The sequence below is a fragment of the Stegostoma tigrinum genome, chromosome 9, assembly GCF_030684315.1.
Source record: "Stegostoma tigrinum isolate sSteTig4 chromosome 9, sSteTig4.hap1, whole genome shotgun sequence".
NCBI lineage: Eukaryota > Metazoa > Chordata > Chondrichthyes > Orectolobiformes > Stegostomatidae > Stegostoma > Stegostoma tigrinum.
In genome coordinates, this window is record NC_081362.1 from 59,028,616 (window position 1) to 59,047,664 (window position 19,049).

The 19,049-nt window shown below is 39.2% G+C and overlaps 1 protein-coding gene across 8 annotated transcripts in view; it reads right to left on the bottom strand.

The window, feature by feature from the left end:
• Positions 1-19,049, bottom strand: part of esrrga (estrogen-related receptor gamma a) — a 247,058-nt gene that overhangs the window by 154,474 nt on the left and 73,535 nt on the right. Inside the window, exon 1 of one of the 8 annotated variants that reach the window (XM_048535447.2) lies at positions 17,419-17,507. The exons of the other annotated variants lie outside the window; for them this stretch is intronic. The gene's annotated coding sequence lies outside the window, so the exon portion shown is untranslated. Of the gene's footprint in view, positions 1-17,418; positions 17,508-19,049 lie in introns of those variants that run through there. 8 annotated transcript variants of the gene reach the window in all.

The following is a 19,049-nucleotide window of genomic DNA, read 5'->3' on the forward strand; positions in this document are numbered from 1 at the left end:
CTGTAAAGTGGGAAGGAAGATGATTTTAAAATACTTTTATCTTTATTATTTTATATAAAAAAGGTTTTGCTCAGAGGTAGCTTAGGCAAATTATTGGCCCGTTGGCTTCCTGAAACCAAATTCCAAATAAATCAATTGTATTATATTCTGCTGATTTTTATCTTTCCTTAGCTTTTACTACTTGAGTCTAAGTGCAATAGTGGAATGCACTAATATCGTGCATATTTATGAATTATTTACTGGTTCATAATAGATCTGTGTATCATTATCAATTGTTCTTATGATGACCACCCATGATTGCAATGAATTTCCCTTACAATGGAAAGTTTTACATTTTTTCGATAGAATACATACTTTCCCTACCAGTTAAAAGTCAACAATATTAGTCTTAATAAATGGTCTGTCTCTGGAAACGTGGTGCCAGTTATTGAAATTAGTGTTATGTTTGTGAAGCCATTTGATTCAAAATTTTTAGGGACTACCCAATGTAGCGAAGGCTGTAATCACACAGCAGGAAGCCTGGCAGCAACATGACAGAACTAACAGCAAGAAGAGAATTCTCCTTGTTTTTAAATGAACAAGCCTGAATGAATAAAGGTGTCTGCCGCTACCAATTCTTTCAGCGTAATCATCAATTTGTGCGTCGTATAGTTCAGCAGATCTACAACTATCATGGTAACATCTCAGCTAATTTTAAGCCCTTGTGTTGTTGAATCAAACTTGACAGGGCACCGACAAAACAGAATCTATTATGCCACATGAGAATTGGCATAGAGTTGGGATAGTTTGAGTGGCAGAGCCAAAAGTGAGCGCAAGAAAAGGAAGACTTGAAAGTGGTGTTTACAAATACAAGAGAGGCTTGCACCAAACAAACTTATTTATAACTTATGTCCAAGTCACTCACTTTGAATCATTTCACTTTACTAAATCTACCGCAACTCTCTAAACAAGTTCCCACAAACTACCCACAATGATTCACAACAAAAGATTTTGATTTCTCCTCTAGTTTAACTGCCAGCCTATTTCCCAGATTTATCAGGAAACAAACCTATAGTGTTTTTTATTTCAACTTACTGAAACAACAGGCATGAAACATATAATTATAACAACATAATTAGTCATTAAATGCATAAATAATACATAAATGTGTCATAATTCTCAATCCAAACAAAATACTGTGTTTCTGAAATCATTACACAAATTGAGTGATTATACACTATTACATTCAAAATACACGTACAGCCAGAAAATAAAATCAGCAAAACAATTATTTAAACATCAAAAATTCTATTTACATTTTAAACTAAGGGTCAAAAAATTTTTTTCCTTTAAATGGCCTAAGTATTTGGGGTTATTAATATAGTTGAAACCACTCAGTCCAATATTCTTCTGCACAAAATTCACTCACTCAGATCAGTAATTATCAACACATAAGTGGTTAAGATCAACACTTTATTTCCATGTGATACCTTGACAAGTAAGTTTACATTTTTCCAGATGTATTCATTTTACAGAATATTTTTGAAAACTGTCATGTTTCAAGAAAACAGAATTTCTCCTCCTGCATTAGAATGACCAATTCTGTCTTAATTAGTCTAAGGTAATCACATGGAATAGTTTCCAATATATAAAACAAATGGCAATGCATGACCATAGAGTATCAAATATGATCACCGATGTTCACTCTCTTCACCTTTTAGAGAGCAGCAGCAGCAGCATCTGGCTTTTATTTTGCAGCTTTAACAGCTTACTCACTGAAAAAAAATAGACCAGAAAGAAAAGAGGAAGGCAGAAAAACTGAGAAAGAAAGACAGAGAAAGAGAAAAAGAAAGTGAGATATGTATATAATATAATAGACAGAGAGAGAGAGAGAGAGAGAGAGAGAGAGGGGGAGGAAAAGAGATGGAGATGAAGAGAAAGAGTGATAGAAAGAAAGAAACAACGAAAGAAAGAAGCAAAGAAAGAAAAAGAAGAAAAAGCTGGACAGACATAAAGTTGAAGTTACATAGAGTGTTTTATATGAATACTGCTTTACAGCCAACACCGTACTTTTGAAGTACAGTCACTGTTGTAACGTAGGAGACGCAGCAGCCAAGATGCATATAGCAAGTTCCCACAAACAGCAATGTGATAATGCTCAGATAATGTGCTTTTGCAGCAATGACTAAGTGATAAGTATTGTCCAAGACACTGGGGATAACTCCCTAGCTCTTCTTCAGAAAAATGTCATGGGATCTACAGCCACCTGACCAGGCAAATATGGCCACAATTTAAAGTTTCACCTGGGACGTTCAAAAGAAAAATGGTGCTAAATTTCTCATAATGTAGCGTTCCTATTAAAATATCAAAGCATTTAAACAACCGGATCAAATGGCCACTCATTTTTGGCTTAATGACAGATACATTAAATTATTAAAAGTAATCTAACTGATGCAAAATGATTAAACTACAATTAATTAACAAAACACCAGCAATTTCTACAACAATAGCGCTTTAGAGCGGAAAAATGAGAAAAGTGGCTAGATTTTTAAAATCCATGAATTCTACTAAAATATAAATGCAAGCTCAGAAAGAATATCAAACTTCTACTTTTTTATATAATAAGTTACAAGATCTTAAACTGCATAACGATATATTTACTGTAAGTGATCAAAGAGGTGAGTATTCCCAGCAATACAATCAAGAGCTTGTACATTTTCTATAAAGAAAAAGGTGAGGTGATTCTTAAAACCCAAGAACAACTCATTTGTTCTGCCCTTTTATCACATTTGCCATAAGGGGAAACCCATTAAGAAGAAAGGGTGGTCTAAAGCCTGACAGATAAAACCTTCAGACACCAAGGGAGGAATATTAATTCATATGTCGAGCACTAAAATACCACGCAAGTAACATATCACAACTATCCAGCATGTGTGCTGTCACAGACCTGAGGCTGTGCTCTACACAGTTTATAATTTATTAGTATTTGGTGGAAACATTTTGCAACATCTAGCAGAAACAGCCTTTCCTATTTATCAGGCTTAGAACAAATAACACTGAATCATATCATTAAATGATTATCCTGATAACAAGTTACTTTCTTCTTCTGTTTTTACCTAATGATGGTGCTGCGACTATACTCTTTGTATTATATAGGTTTCAGCTACACCTGAGGTAGAATGAGGGAGGGGTTGTAAATAAACCCCACATTCATCATTTGGACACAATTGAAGCTGTCCTTAAACACAACTTGCAATCCCATGTGACGAAATGTGCACTGCCCTTGATGCTGGCTCAGAGTACATACAGCAAGCCTGGTATTGTGGAAGCTCAATCAACCTTCACCAACTGGTTCCTTGTATTATTTTTTCAAATCATTATCACAGCAGCTAATTTCAAGGGCAAAAGAGACAAACCATATCAATTTTTTAAGAAGACTGTACATATTATAAGAGAAAGAAAACTGATAACGATTACACAGCTTATATTAACAATAAGAAATAATATCAACAGTGGGCCATTTCACCCACAAGACTGCTTTACCATTCAAGAAGATTAGCATTGCTCTGACTTTGGCCTCAATTCCACATTCCTGCATGTTTCTCACAAATCTGACTGCTCAATTTTTTGAGAATCTACCTAATACAGCCTTGAATATATTCAACAATTCAAATTCCCTAAGGTGGAGAAGGCCAAAGATTAATGACTGTCTGAGAGAAAGAATTCCCCCTCAATTCTGTCTTAAATGGTTGACCCTTTGTACTAAATGTCCAGAATTTCTGCTTTGGGGTTGGGAAATTTTAGTTGTCCCAGATGTGTGGTTATTCCTGCACACAAAGTGACCTGGCAAAAATCATGCAAGTCATGGCTGTTCCCGAATGACAAAGTGTTGAAGGGGAGAAGCAATATGCAATTTGATCAAAGAACAGACATGATGAAATAGTGAGGCAACTTGTGCAGATTGAGAGTCAGGTTGCATGGAGCAGGCAGGGACATTGCACAAAAGATGCAGTTCAGGTTTGGCCAGGACAAGCATTTGGTGAGCTTCAGCCACCAGGTCCTTAACTCACATGAATTTGTGGCATCTAGTTTCTCAGGAAAGAGAGTTAGAAATGGAGTATAAATAAGGCAAGTTGTTGTTTTAATGAAATGTAAAGGCAAAAGAATTAAGGCAGTTGCCACTCAATGTTGAGAACCTGTAATCATTATTTAAGGCTTGAGGGGTTAAAAAAAATCACAAAACATTTTCTCAATATCGAGATTCTGATTTTTTATCGCTCTCGCTGTAATCAATTGGGCACTTATTTAAGTTAGCTTTAAAGGATTTAAGGCAGAATTGTTTTCACCCAAAGGGTGATGGGTATCTGAAACTCACTGCATGAAAAGGTGGTAGAGGCAGGAAGCATCACAGTGTTTATGAAGTATTTAGATGCAAACTTAAGGTGCCGGAGCCTACAAGATCAGCGGGCACATGCTGGAACATAGGACTAAAGTGGAATAGGCACTTGATGACCATAATGTACAAAATTGGCCGAAGGTCCTCTTTCCACACTGTAAAACTCTATGACACCATGAACTTATTTTCTCACCCTTGTGCCAGTGCTCATATCACAGGAAGGTGAAATCTCCACTCAAAGTTCTTAACTATTTATTGATTAATCTAAAATATTACTTTAAAAATCACTGCGACTGATAGAGAAAACAAAATTCTCTAATTACTTAATGCTTTATAAAAATAATCATGTTTATTTATAGCACCACTTCTGCAATTTTGTAAGTATTTGGAGTTGCCAATCCAATTGGTAAATGGCAGGTGCCCCATAGTGATAAGGATGGGTTTTTGAATCAGTACAAAGTCTATGATGACAACGCTCAGGCTTACATCAACAAACAATGAAATAGTAACTACTTTTTGGTTAATACAAAACAGTTGTGTAAACAACTAAAGGTGAGGAGATTTAACTTGACAGTTAACTTAACAACGTGACAGCTCCTTTGATGGCTTGACAGTTTCCTAAATAACTTGTGAGTTCCAGTCAACTTGAATGTTCCAACAAGTTCATCCTTTTTTAAAATATATATTCACAATCACCTTTGTTTAAGACTCTGGAGCATCTGTCAATTCAAAAACGCTACTGTCAAGATAAACTTGGGGGCAAGTTTATTCCCCACAGGCTTCAGAATATTGGCAAATGGGTGTCAGAACCAAAAAAAAGTCATAGAAAATACCACCTTTTCATGCAGTGAGTTTCATAGAAGGCATTGAGCCTTCTGCTCCCAAACACACAGGAGCAATAGGAGGCCCTCAGGCTTAGAAGAAGCAACAACTTCTAGTACAGGTGAGTGAGAAACAGTGCCTCCATTTTGAGGTGCCCTCTCTAACTTACCCAAATGTAAAAGAATAGACAAGCATCCTGGGCCACTAGTATGAAAGGAAAGCCCCTGCACAAGGCAACTGCAACTGCATTTGAAACCAGCAAGGCCACTAGGGCCTCTAAACTTTCCTCAAGCATTGTTGCGAAATTCCATCCCCATCTTCCAATGTGAGGCTCCCTCCCGCCAACTGATTATAAAACAAAGAACTGCGGATGCTGAAGATCTGAAACAAAAGAAAACCTCAGTAGGTCTGGTAGCCTCTGCAGGGAGAAGGCAGAGTTAATCTTTTTAGTCCGGTGACTCTTCATCAGAATGACTGATGCCCCTGGAAGCAAATTAGAAATGCAGGTATGGGCCTTAACAGGCTCCCAACTGAATCACCCCCATTAAATCAGCTGTCTTTCTGAGCAGGTAGCCCTGCTACACAACTACAGAATCTCTACAGTACAAGAACAGACCATTCGGCCCATCAAGTCTGTGCCAACACTACAAAGAGCATCCCACCAGACCCATATATCTCTGTGATCCCTCATTTACCTTGGCTAATCCATCCAGCCTGCATATCCCTGGACACAACAGGCAATTTAGCATAGTCAATCCAACTAACTTGCATATCCCTGGGTACTACAGGGCAATTTAGCATGGTCAATCCACCTAACCCACATATATTATGACTGTGGGAGTAAACTGGAAGAAACCCATGCAGACACAGGGAAAATGTGTAAACTCCATACAGACAGTTGCTTAAGGCTGAAATTAAGCCTGGGTCCCTGACGCTATGAGGCAGCAGTGCTAACCACTGTGCCATTGTGCTGTCCAATAGCTCTTTCCCACTCATGCTCCATCTACATACAGGAAAATAGGTCCAGACTGGGATAACGCTAGAAAACTGGCACATTATTTGGCAGCAGGAAATCCTGAGCTCTTCAGCCTTCATACCTAGCCCCAGCAGAATCTAAAAATTCAATCTAAGTATGGAGCGTGAATCAAAGCTAACCAGAACAGCATCCACATACTTTATGACTCGTTTTGGTTATGGGGTTATATTAAATAACAACAGCAAATATGTTGTCCTTTAGGGTTCGATAACTTACAAATCAATATGACTTAACAAAATACCACATGCAATACCATAAATATGTCATGGCTATAAATCCACTTTCAGTACAATTTAAAAATGGATTAATGAACAATTCATCTCAAAAACTGTTGGGGCGATTTATGGCAGTTCTGTATAGCAATGGTATTAAATTAAAGAAATGAAAATTAGGTTAAACTTCCTGCACAAGATGGACATTGTCTTTTTTAATGCAGTTTTTCCAAGGATGTATGTGGATAGATTTGCAAATACCACTTATCTACATTAAGGGTCAGAATATCCATCAATTCAGCATCTGTTTTAGGCTGTCATAACAAAGTCACAGTCTTACATAATCTAAGAACCAAAATACAGATCACATTCCAGTGATCCAATTAAGATAGAAATGCTTGCAATCAGCCAGGAAGCAAGTCTTGCAACAGATTGTGAGGCTGTAACATCAATTTCTTAAGTGCATTTAAAGGATTACAATTGCTTCTTCTGGCTTGGTATAGAAACACCTATCAAGGTACTGCATACCACATTACTATAATTGGGTACCTGAACAAATGTCTCTATTCTGTAGGAGGTACAGTAGAAACATGTTGGCAATATTTTTTTTTACACTTGAACTCTATGCCCCGCTACTTCAGTTGCTTCTACATTTTTTGCTGTTTAGATTTTCTGTGGCAGCAGCATGCTGTGTTGCTGTAATGTGCACAATTGGTGGACAATAATTTCAGCTAATAAAGAACAGCTTGGGAAATAAGCCTCTTAAGTTCAGTTTACATGGAACTCAGATCCAATTCAAATCATTCATTCTGAATAACTTAAGAGTTGCCGTGTTTTACCCTGTTAAAATGCCTAAAGGCTGTCATGGTGTTTACATGAGGAGAACTTGATTTATTTTGAGGACTGATGCTCCCACTGCGTGCACACTGTAGCACTTGCTATGGCATATTGAGGCACGTATTCATGTGCAGTAACAGGGTTTTTGTGAATCAAAGTCCTGCAGAGTCTATGGGAAAAAGGAACCTGTTGAATAAAGGAATACAATCTGACCAAAGAACATCTGAAATGTTTGATTAATATCAAAAACATTTATTTCTTTGGGTTGAGACTCCAACATCGCAGAGATTGATGAGATGAAAATCTTATCTCCCTGCTCATTTTATTTGGTAAAAAGTAAATTGAAGCAGTTTCAACTCAGCTATTAGTTTGTCTGAGTCCACTGCACAGAACAGTGGCCTAGAATTTCTCTCATTTCACTCAGTAATTAAAATAAAACATTTAGAAGTCACAAATACCATTTCTAATGTTTACTTTGAAAAAAAGTGCATATTGCTATCCAGGAACATGTTATTTTGAGCAACCTAAGTTTTTATTTATGCACCATAGCAGTCTCTCTAAATGTGTGGCCTTTTAAACATTTTTGTGCCACCATGCACACAATAAACTTAAAGAGACGATGTGCATGGATATGCAACAGGCTTACATGGTGCACAATTTATTACATTATCTAGTCTCCTACTAAACTACATTTTATGCATTGGTCTTAAACAGGAAGCATAGTCAAGGTTAAATTGTCACAAAAGATACTTAATAATTAACTTACATACATTTAGCAATTATGTTGAAATATAAGATCATTAAAGGACAAGGAGAAAGGGTAGGAATTGAGGATTATGTCTTTGCAACTGTGGTTTTTTTTAGTCATTTCTCCTGATCTAGTTTTAGGTTCTTCTGCTCCAAAATCCATTCTTTAGCCTTTATCAATGCGACTGTAACCATTCTGTTCTCTATTCCACATTTCTTTCCAGTCAGGGTCTTAAGTTACAATAAGAACCAACGCTATTGCCTTTCTGCTGAAAGTAAATTTCTCTCCGGTTTCATGTTTCTATAGTTAGTGCACTTTGCACTCCCTCAGCACTGAGGACTTTGTTCTTGTGTAAAGCTTCCTTTTATGATATATTAAATGCAGACAATAGCTGATGGTGTGTGAGTGTAAACATTTAACACATGAGCTAAATACCTCATTTACCCACAGCAGGAAGAGGGCTCATAGTTAGCTTTTCATATATTTTCCCAGATAAATTATCGGACATTGGCTTGGATAAGATGGTGTGGGGTGGAGAGGGAAATATTAGGAGAATGCCAAAAGGTTTTTTTTTGCAGCTAATCTAATAACCAGTGGTATCTTACTTTAAGGTTAGGTAACTCATTAATTTGACACTACCTTTTACACAATTAAAAACCACACTGGATTAACATTAACACAAAATGAATTTCAAAAAAAAATCTATTTTTTTCCCCTACAATGAATGACAGAACAATTACATTGTCAAAGAGTCCTAGAGGGTTCAACTAACCTTTGTTATTTAATACAAAATGGATAATAGAAAATTGTCAGCTGATTTTACACCTCACCTGATATTCTTTTTGATTGACTCTGTTGAAAAATGAGAATGAAGCACATGTAAAGCATGCAGTCAATTTGTTATTTCCCACACTGCACTATAATGAAAGACCCTACTTAACCTCCTATGAGCCGAGGTCCCGGGTGACATTTACAAATGTGCAAATGAAATTTGTGAACTGGAATTCAGAACTCGATGCCCTAATAAATTCCAGGTAACGATTCAGGGGCATCAATTAAATTTTTCACACAATGTTATTTTGAAATGTAAATACCCTAATTGGAAGGGAGATGATCCCAATGCTCAATTAGTGGTACCAAGAGGAGAGTTGATGGCCCAGCTCTGGTGGCAAATGCAGCAACCATGATGGGGACTGCTGCTACATTGCCTGAAACAGCAGGCAAGTCAGCAGCTTTGATATGGAGGAAAATGGTCATGCACTCAATGTAAAGGTCCACTGTGAGTTGTCCACAAATATAAAGAAATTTTCTGATAATCTTGTAATAAATGTAACAGCCTGGTACTAACTCACACCAGATCTTTCGGATTTGATCATTGGCCCTTAAAAAATCCTGCACTGAATGAGCTCTTAAAGGAGCTTAAAGGACCATTAAGTGGACTCCCAATTAGTTACCCCCACCAGACTTTAGAAAATTTAAAACTGTCCAAGAGGCACTTGGACCCCCAAAGCTGTGATTATGAAATTGTGTCCATATCGAATCAAGGCCTCACCAACATTTGAAAGTCCTGTCCCTTATGTATAATTGTTATGGTATTTATATTGCTGCGAGTTCTGAAAGATATGGATCAATTGAATTGGGTGACCAATGGCCAAGTCATATATTTTCAATAGCGTAATGCTTCCTCCAAGGAGTACTCATGGGGTGGTGGTAGCATTGTTACATCTGGGCCAGTAGCTGGGGTTCAAGTCCCACTTCAGGACATGTTGGCCATGGAAGGTGAGTAACAAGGGCCTGTATGGTAGTGGGGAGTCAGTCAGAATGAGAATTTAAGGCCACAATTACATCAGTTGAGTCCTTATTAATTGGTAGAGCAGGCATGATGGAGCCTAATCTTAATCCATGTGTTCAATCAGCTTGATTATCAGCCTACATCCTTCCAATACAATGAAAGCAGCTGGTAAGAGTAAGAGTTTCCTGGTCAGTCATCCTGACAAAGGCAGTGGTGAATCAGTGCAGTACTCTGCCAACTAAAATCATCAACGTAATCAATGCAAATCCATGGTTGCCATCACCCACCTTGGACACAGTGCCTGAAAAGAAACAAAGTGCTTGCCAATGCAACTTGGTTCAGCGAGTACTGGTTAACTCTGCATTTAAATGTCAGAATTCAAAGCAACAACACTGCCTTAGGGAGAATACTTTGCTTCTTCGTCTGAGGTAAAGAAAGCTATCTTCACGATATTGATTGTGGGCATTATTTTTAGTCATGCAAAACTCTGAGCTGCATCTACGGCGATTGTTTTTGTTCCTGGTGTCATTGGAGGAGTTTTACTTAAAACATTCATATCTATGGCTCCAGTCAAAACCTTCTAACAGTCTTCTGTCCACTACTGTCCAGGTAGACGATCTCAAATAGGCCAATCTCAACTAACCCACAGACCTACTTACAATCTATGTTTATGGTTCATTCACCTCATTGATCACAATTCCTTGGAATATCAATTCCCTTTTATACACATGCTACCATCAACAAAACTTATACATTGTTATTACAACTATTGACTGAGTTTACTAAAAGCTTTATTATCTGATGATTACTTACCTGCATCAATTCACATTTCAAATGCTGAATAAAATATTAAGCAACAAGCTACTATAGTCTCAAATTATAGGAACATCTGGAACAAAAATCACATCTCTTGAAGACTCAATGTCCAGCAGCAGTAATTACAAATGATCACAATGCATAAATAGCAACAGATGGAGGATAGAGCTCTGAACATGGTATTGGGAAAGGGAGAAACACTGAATCTTACCATATTTTGGCTAAGTGTAATTTTTGGTTTCTCTCTCAAGCTACAAAGCTTTCTTTTTCCATAACTGTCCCAAACATGTTTCATTTATGCACCTACCACATCCCTACAGTGTCCTTATTCTCCCACCTCACCACAACCAGAAGTACTTACTACACCAAGGATATTCCTGAAAACATCGGTATCCCTGATACCAACACCAACGATAAGAGGCTGTTGCACACGTGGTCACTGGAGCTGCCCAGTACATTTGCAGATGTTCATCCTGCATGGCAGCCGGGGAGAGTCTGGCACCCCATTCTGCAGTTAGGGGCCTGGATGACTTGATGGACAGGGCGCTGCAGAGGACACTATGACACCAGACACTGGTCCAAGGTTGCTACCTGTATCGGTGTGGTCTCTACAATGTGAAAAATGCTGAGCAATGCAGGAAGAAAGTCACTAACCTTCTCCATTCCACCAGGGTGCCATTCACCCTGCCACTTCGCACCTACCCATTCTCTGCTACTGTACCCAACTCCTACCTAGGCTCATGTTCTACATTTTTCTCTATAGCTGGCAACGTCTTCCGTCACATGTTCTCCCCAACCAAGCTCCCACACAACTAATCCTTTGGGCTGTCTACTCACTCACTTTTGACAGCTCACTACATTTATCCCACCTTTACACTTGCATTAACAGCTGCACCAACTACTTCTATCTCACTCAATCCCTCCCTTCCTCTTACTGCTGGTGAAAACAGCTCATAGTAGAACCAAAATAGCCAGGATGGGTAGTGCAGCACGATATTCATCTCATCACCACCTACAAGAACAGAATCTTAGCCTTTGCAGGCAAACCAGTCTTGCGTTGGTGCAGAAACATCCATGTCCTGGCAATCATTGTCCAATATTGTGCTACACTGCCATGGCTTGGGGAGGCGGGGGGGGGGGGGGGGGGGGGGGGGGGGGGGGGATCTGCATATAAATAAGATTCTACTTTTGTAAGTATCAATTCACATTTCAGCATTAGCCGCTCTGTCTGGTTGCAACTACAACACTGAAGACTTGGAGCTCACCCATACTTTGCACTACCTAATATTCGATGGCCAAAGGTGTGAAGTGAGCAGCCTCTGCACACTGTGCAGGCAACGGATGGATTACTCCTGTGGTAATTAGTTCTCATCTTTAGAAGTAGATAACCATTGCTAACACAATGCAGGCATTAGTGAAATTTAATTATCTTGCATGATCTGATCAGGAGTGCTTGGCTCAAGGATTTGGAACGCACACAGTAGATTAATGACCAAAGAGCACAAAGCATGTACAAGTCACGGGTGTGTTTCAGCTTCAGTGTGTGGGTGAATGTGCCATAGTGTTACACTTTGAACAGCCTCACATAACTTGAAATTCAAAGCCTCCTCCTTCATAGAATGAAGCACTTATGCTGCCCTTCCCTGACATGGTGGCTGTTCTTTCATGTCCAAAAGGTGGTTGTTAGTTAGAACATGTTGGAGAGCAACAGCGGATGCTCCTTGAACATCAAGTCTCAGGCTTTGACTCTCTGTCTTAGTGAAATCCCAGATTAAACATCCCCATCCTGGAAGCCCTCCATCAATCCCACAGGTTTTGTATTTCTTCAAGACCATATCCAACCCATCTACCTGACCCCTTAACCACCATAGAGACCCTGAATTCCACCTTATGCAAGGTGAGACAGCAGTACTGAGAGACTTTTTGGTGTGGCTGAAAGGCAAAGTGCTAAAATACATGGCAAGACAAAACGGGTCAATGCAGGATGCTGTGAGCATACAGGTAGGCATGAAGTGGATGAACGTTACGAAAGCGAGCAAGAGCCCAGTCTGATCCAGCAAATGAGCTGGGTGCTGTCCATTCCTGCAGCAGCATCGCAATGAGCAGTGCCAGTGCACTACAAAGTACATCATTAAAGTGCAGAAGAGTATTGTAAATGGGTTGGAAATGTGCCTTGATGATGTGGAGGTGCTGGCATGTGTCCATCAATGTAGAGTACATGTAGCCACTGCAGCATTCTCTAGGATATCTGTTCTGGATCATGCAGTGAACTGTGATCTCCAGGTATCCGTTCTGATATTTACGCTGGGTATTCTTAGCATCTTATTTCTATCCAGTGGGTGGGAAAATGGGTGAATGCATATTATTGAGGTGGGATTAGGCAGTAATGAGGGTGACAGTGAGCAATAATCCCCATTAATACACCTCTCACATTCACTAGCAATAATCTCCTCTCAACATCTGGGGCTCGGTTGGAAAATACAACAACACATCAAAACTGTATGTCAAGAAAGGGTTCATTCACCTATTCCCCAAAATGGCTCACCATAGCCCATGTTGCATACTACATGAGTAGATTACATATGGGTGATAATGGGATAGTGTAGGGGGAGGGGCTTAGATTAGTTCACAGGTTGGCGCAACATCGAGGGCCGAAGGGCCTGTTCTGCGTTGTATTGTTCTATGTTCTATTTCCAACCTCAAGTGATGAAAGGTAAAGAATAATTCAGTTAAAAACACACTAATTTAAAAAAGGGGGGATATAGTAAAATAGCCTTGGTACAAAATTAAAGGACTTTATGATTTCTTTTGTCAATTCAGCATCTTCCACACCAAACATGGCCCCAGTAATCAGAACAGGGTATAAATTATTTGCATGTTTTGATACTGTGCAGAAACATTGACAGTTTTGAAAATAAAATTATCTGACTAGTCACTGAATTAAAAACACGAGAAACAAAGAAAATATTTTGCTTTAGCTGATTTAAATACATGTAGTTTTCATTGAAAATACATTTATGTAGCACTTCCATCTCTATTGTGGTACATTGCTCACTGTTCATTTCTTATTTAACTTTGTGAACAAAACACAGATAACTGACTCCAGAGTCTTTGGTCTTATCATATCTAACTGGTCATGTGCACTTAACAGAAAAACACGCACATTGCGTCAAAACATGCTCAAAAATATTATCGCTAAATATCGAAGAATTATTTCAAGTTCTGATAGGGTACTGATAGCTTTCACAGCCTTAGTGCAATTAAAATGGTTATCAAACATATAAATAATTTTTCCTATGCTCCTATCTAAAATAAACTGTTTTAAAATATACATTGAGAACAGATCAAAAGAATGCATTTAGTTATTCACTAGCTAATGTTATCACTGGAATGTTACTTTTTAATTTAAATATCAAAAACGTTCACCGATGGATAAAGGAAAACATGTGATAAAAGAAAAATTCCAATTGTATTGGAAAATCAAAAGACTGAAAAACATGAAAGAATGAATAATAAAAGTTTTTGAGAGAGTTTCACTTCGCTTATACCTTTACAAATCAGAGAATTATTTTCCTCCCCGACTGGAACTGGGGAGAATGGAACTGTCTACTTCCTTGTTGTTATAAAACAGGCTCATTCAAAGAAAATGATCTAAATTTTCTGATGTAGCAGCTACAAAATATAGATGCTATGTCTGACCAGAAGGAGGGCAATCAACAAAAGTCTAAATTCAATCAATTCAACTAAAAACACCGTGTGGGTTTTATGCCATCTTAGTAGCTGGTTTGGAGAATAACAGAACATGAGTTGAAACTTGTTTTACACAGTTTAGCTTAAAAAAGAATTGCACAGGCTGTTATAAACCATGTCGAAAATAGGTAGGTTAATGAAACTCCAAAGGAGTTTCAACAGCAAGCTAACACTGAATATAGTATTGTGGGGCCCAGACCAGGATTTTATCTTTCCCCTCCTAGTTCACTACAAAATAATGTTGGGAGTCTTTAAAATTTGAAACATCTAACTACGGACTTCAACCCAAGCATTTCAGCCAACACAATTGTTATGGTGGCAATTCAAGCTATCAATAAGGCTCACACTAAAATTAGGTGGAGTCCACTTCAGTTCAGAGTCAGAGTCTCCTGGACAGGTAGTGAATACAGATAAATGCAGAGCGGGATGTGAAAATTATATTTAAAAGCAGATTCCACCAGGAAAATTGACTGCGCCCCTAGTTCACTCGACTGTAGGTGCACTCTGCGTCTTTGGGCTTTGAGCATCAATCCCGGCACCATCTCAAATTAGGGCCTCCTTGTTAAAACAAATGTGCACTACTTCTCTATGGTTTTTGTAATCTGCATATTTTGAGGGGAGAGGGTTTAGGCTGTGTCCATTGCATTTATCGCTGTGCCATCACTTTTGCTCACGTACCGTTGAATGAATTTGCGGTAGATCAGAAGTGGAGTTAGTCAAACGAGGTATTCTAATGTTGAGAAAGATAAGTGAATCAGGCTAAAGGGAAATTTAACTGAGCGAGGGCAGTATATAAGAAGACGGATGTGTCCTGACCTGACAGGCAGAGGCCAGCAGTGACGATGTCGATCTCGGAGGAGTCTACAGAGCCGTAACTGAGAAATGTCTTGGGATAGTTTTTTTTTTGGAGTGGCTAGTGGAGGTGCCTTTAAGGATCCTTAATACCCGCTCTCCACATGTCCCTAATCATTGTGATCAACACTCTTAACTGTGGCACAGAACCCCAATTTCTACAAGAGGAATATCACCTGAACCAGATGAGCTCTTCAATTATCCATTTTTTTAAAAAATGGTGTAACTGTATCGATAACCATCCCAGCCCTATTTTTAGAATATTAAAAATACTCTTTCCGAATTAAAACCGGCCCCCGCCTCCCAAGAAAAAGGCAAGTGAGTTTGAAGATATACTGTAGTAATTTCGTTGAATAAATTGTAACCCTTTGCAAGTTACCTCTACTTAAATAGTAAACGTATCTTATTTAAAAAGAAACGCTAACCCCAAAACAATACAATCAAATTCCGCAGAATGAAACAAACTGTGAGCAGGAATGTAGAAATGGCACAGAGTAACCTTGCATTAAACTAGTACATAACTGGTTCTCTCCTGCAATCCTTCATCTGCTGAGCCCTCCCATCTCAGCCAGGTCATCTGAAGGAGGCACTCCTCCACACTGAACACAGAAAAGCAAACAAAAATCAGGGCAAGACTGTCCATCCGGACGTTCTACATCATTTTGGCCAGTTTAATAATAATAGCTGCAAAGGATTGAAAAATAAATCCCTGCGTTTTGGAGCTTTTTTTGTTACACGATGCTGGAAAGATTTTCTTGATTCCACATCAGCAATCTCAAAATTAAATCTAGATATAACTATTCATTTTCAGTATCATCAACCAATAAAGCTCGACGGTAGTAAATTAGTTGTTAGTTGGAAAAATATTTAAGAGTCTGCACTATTATCTCAAATATAATTGGAACTCCGATCTGACTGGTTTACATTCTTTACTATGGAAGTTAGCTGACATTATTGAAGTGACAACAAAACTAATAGCAAAACCTGTTTAGTTAATTTTGCAGCATTTGAACTAGTTTAAAACGTCAGCTGAAAAAAAAAGTTTGGCTGTAAAACATGCGCAAGACACCACACTGCATTCCGGTTCTCACCAAATATTGTGTCATGTTTCACGCATCCAAAAACTTTCTCATCACATCAATTACTAACGTCAAAACAACCAATAGCCACAGCCTTTAAAAAGGCATAGAAATAATGTCAGTATTTTAATCAGCGACCAAATTTATCATGAAGAAAATGAAAGCTCAGTTACCATTTGCACCTGCACCCCCAAACTAAAATGATATCGTTAACATCACTACGTGGCATCATTTATACTCTCTCATTTAAAAAAAAAGTGATGTGAAAATGACATTTCATCTTTGCGCAATACCAAAGGTTATCATTTTAGAGCATGTGATACACATAGGCACTTCAGATTGAATTTTCTAGCTTTGCCCGGGACAGAGACAGAGGGGCAGAACCTCCAAAATACTGCCAGCAGATGTTGTGGCGGAATCCAGACCTTTGTTCATGGCATGGCCATCTTAATCTGAGGGAGGTTCAGGGCAGGCAACACTCTCTTCCATGAGGGGAGCAGCCAATAAGCTTCTTTAAGGGACTTATTAAGGGAGGTCAAGTGGAATTTTACATTCAACCTCCAGCTTGCCAAGGAAACAGTGGAGGGTTTAACTGCCTGGACTTCATGCCATGAAGCCAGTATTGTAGGCAGGCCTTCACATCTTCCCTGCCATCCTGGTGGACTCTGTAAAAAGATTAAAAGTAAAGACTCACATTGACATACCTTTCTTTTTTCCACAATCACTGGACACATCAAGGTGCTTTGCAGTAAATGAAATACTTACATTTGAAGTGTCGTCACTGTAGCAATGCAGGAAACACAGCAGCCAATTAGCACGCAGCAAATTCCCGCAAACTGCAATGGGATAATGACCAGGCTACCAGTATTTTGTGATCCTGATCAAGGGATACATAGTAGAGAGGACACCGAGGGTAATTCCCATGTCCATCTTCAAAATAGTGCCATAGAATATTTTACATCCACCTGAACAGGTAGATGGGGCCATTGTAACACCTCATCTGAAAGACGGCACGTATGGCAGCGCAATACTTCCTCAGCACTGCACGACAGTGCGAGTCTTTTCTCTCCAGCCCCAGAGAGGGAATTGAAACATGTACCTGGCAACTCAGAAGCAAGAGTGCGACTAACCGAGCCACAGATTTCCCGGTCAAATTCCCACGACTGTGAACCCTGGGAGCGTGTACAAGACCTGAGAACATTTGTGACTACTGTTTCCTTCCCCGAATGTCATAATTCCACTCAGTCTCTTTCTATCTCTATCCCTCTCTCATACACACATACACCGATAGATACACAGAGACTTTGGAGTTTTCGGAACAACAACGATTCTTTACTTGTGAGCAGTGGCATGCACAGAGGGTACAGATAATGACGTAGATTATGACCTTTCAGCCATCGACCGTTGGCCTGGTTTTGCATGGCCCCAGCAAACTGCACATTGCAAACAGACATCCTGTTCCAGCTCACCACTCAGTCCGCGCAACGGAGCAGGCCAGAAGCATATAGGTCTGAGAATGAAGGGAGGGACAGCTGATCACGGGAGATTTAGGATGAGTGGTTAAGAAGGCAGCAACCCAAAGTACTCCAACACAGTTTAGATTGTCTCCTCCTAATATCACAAAAAATAACTGAGGAAAGATTTGGAGCCTTTTCTGTAAATTGCTGTCTGGACATACACAGGGAACATAATTGACATATTAACAACGCTTACCACTATTAACGGGCAGACACGCACGACATCCATTGTAACGCCTCTTCCAAGATGTTAGCAGTCATCTTAAAGGAGGCAGTAAGTGGTTTATTGCCACTTTTCCATGGCCATCATGTTTACTCCAGTTGGCTGCCTTAAAATCAGGCAGAGGCAGTATTTGCTACACTGATATGCAAAGACAATTATCATAATTATGGCAGATTTGATCAATCACTTGGTCAATGGGAAAGAATAATGAGGACATATTTAATCTAATGGAAAAATGTCTTTTTGGCTTTTTTTCGTGTGAGGTTAAGATACCTCCAACTTTCTTCAGTTATGTACTTAGTTTGATCTCTCTGTTCAGCATACTGGTTACAATGCTGGTCGATCTGATCCCGGGCACTGCAGATGTTGTTCTGAACTGGCCACCAGGGGGTGCAGAAGTGTTCTGGTCTGGCCCCACACTGGCTATTACTCCCTTCCAGTAGGTTGGTGTCTGGCATCCACCAAACCCAACATCTGACTGGGAAGGAATTGCAAATGTAATCCCATAAGCCACCACTCTGTGTCATAACGCATTGCCAGTGAAAATGTTCCATTTATTTCCTAAGTGGTGATAAAACAATTAGTTGCAAGTAGCAGATAGGGCTTTCATAGAGGAATTAGGTTTCATACTTTATGTACGAGTTCTCTTTTAGAAGGCATAAGGGCATTAAATTTTTCCCTCGTCAATGAAAGAAAATTTTTGTTAGAAAAACTGGCCCTTCATTTAGGTACTTTACAAACCAAACAGAATGGGCAGCAAATCACTTTCTGGGCACTGTGCTCTCCTCATCTGCTGGAAAACATAAAAGTGTGACGAGGTGGGGGGTTGACTCATTTACTGGCTTCATTTCCATCGACCTGATGCTATCATTCTTCATCTGACTGCTTGGCCAAGATTTAGGTCTTTAAAGATAGGGTTGGGTGTGGGGGTGGATAGGGGAACAACTGCAAGTGCGAACTTCAAGTATAGCACAACCCCTTCTTAAAAAG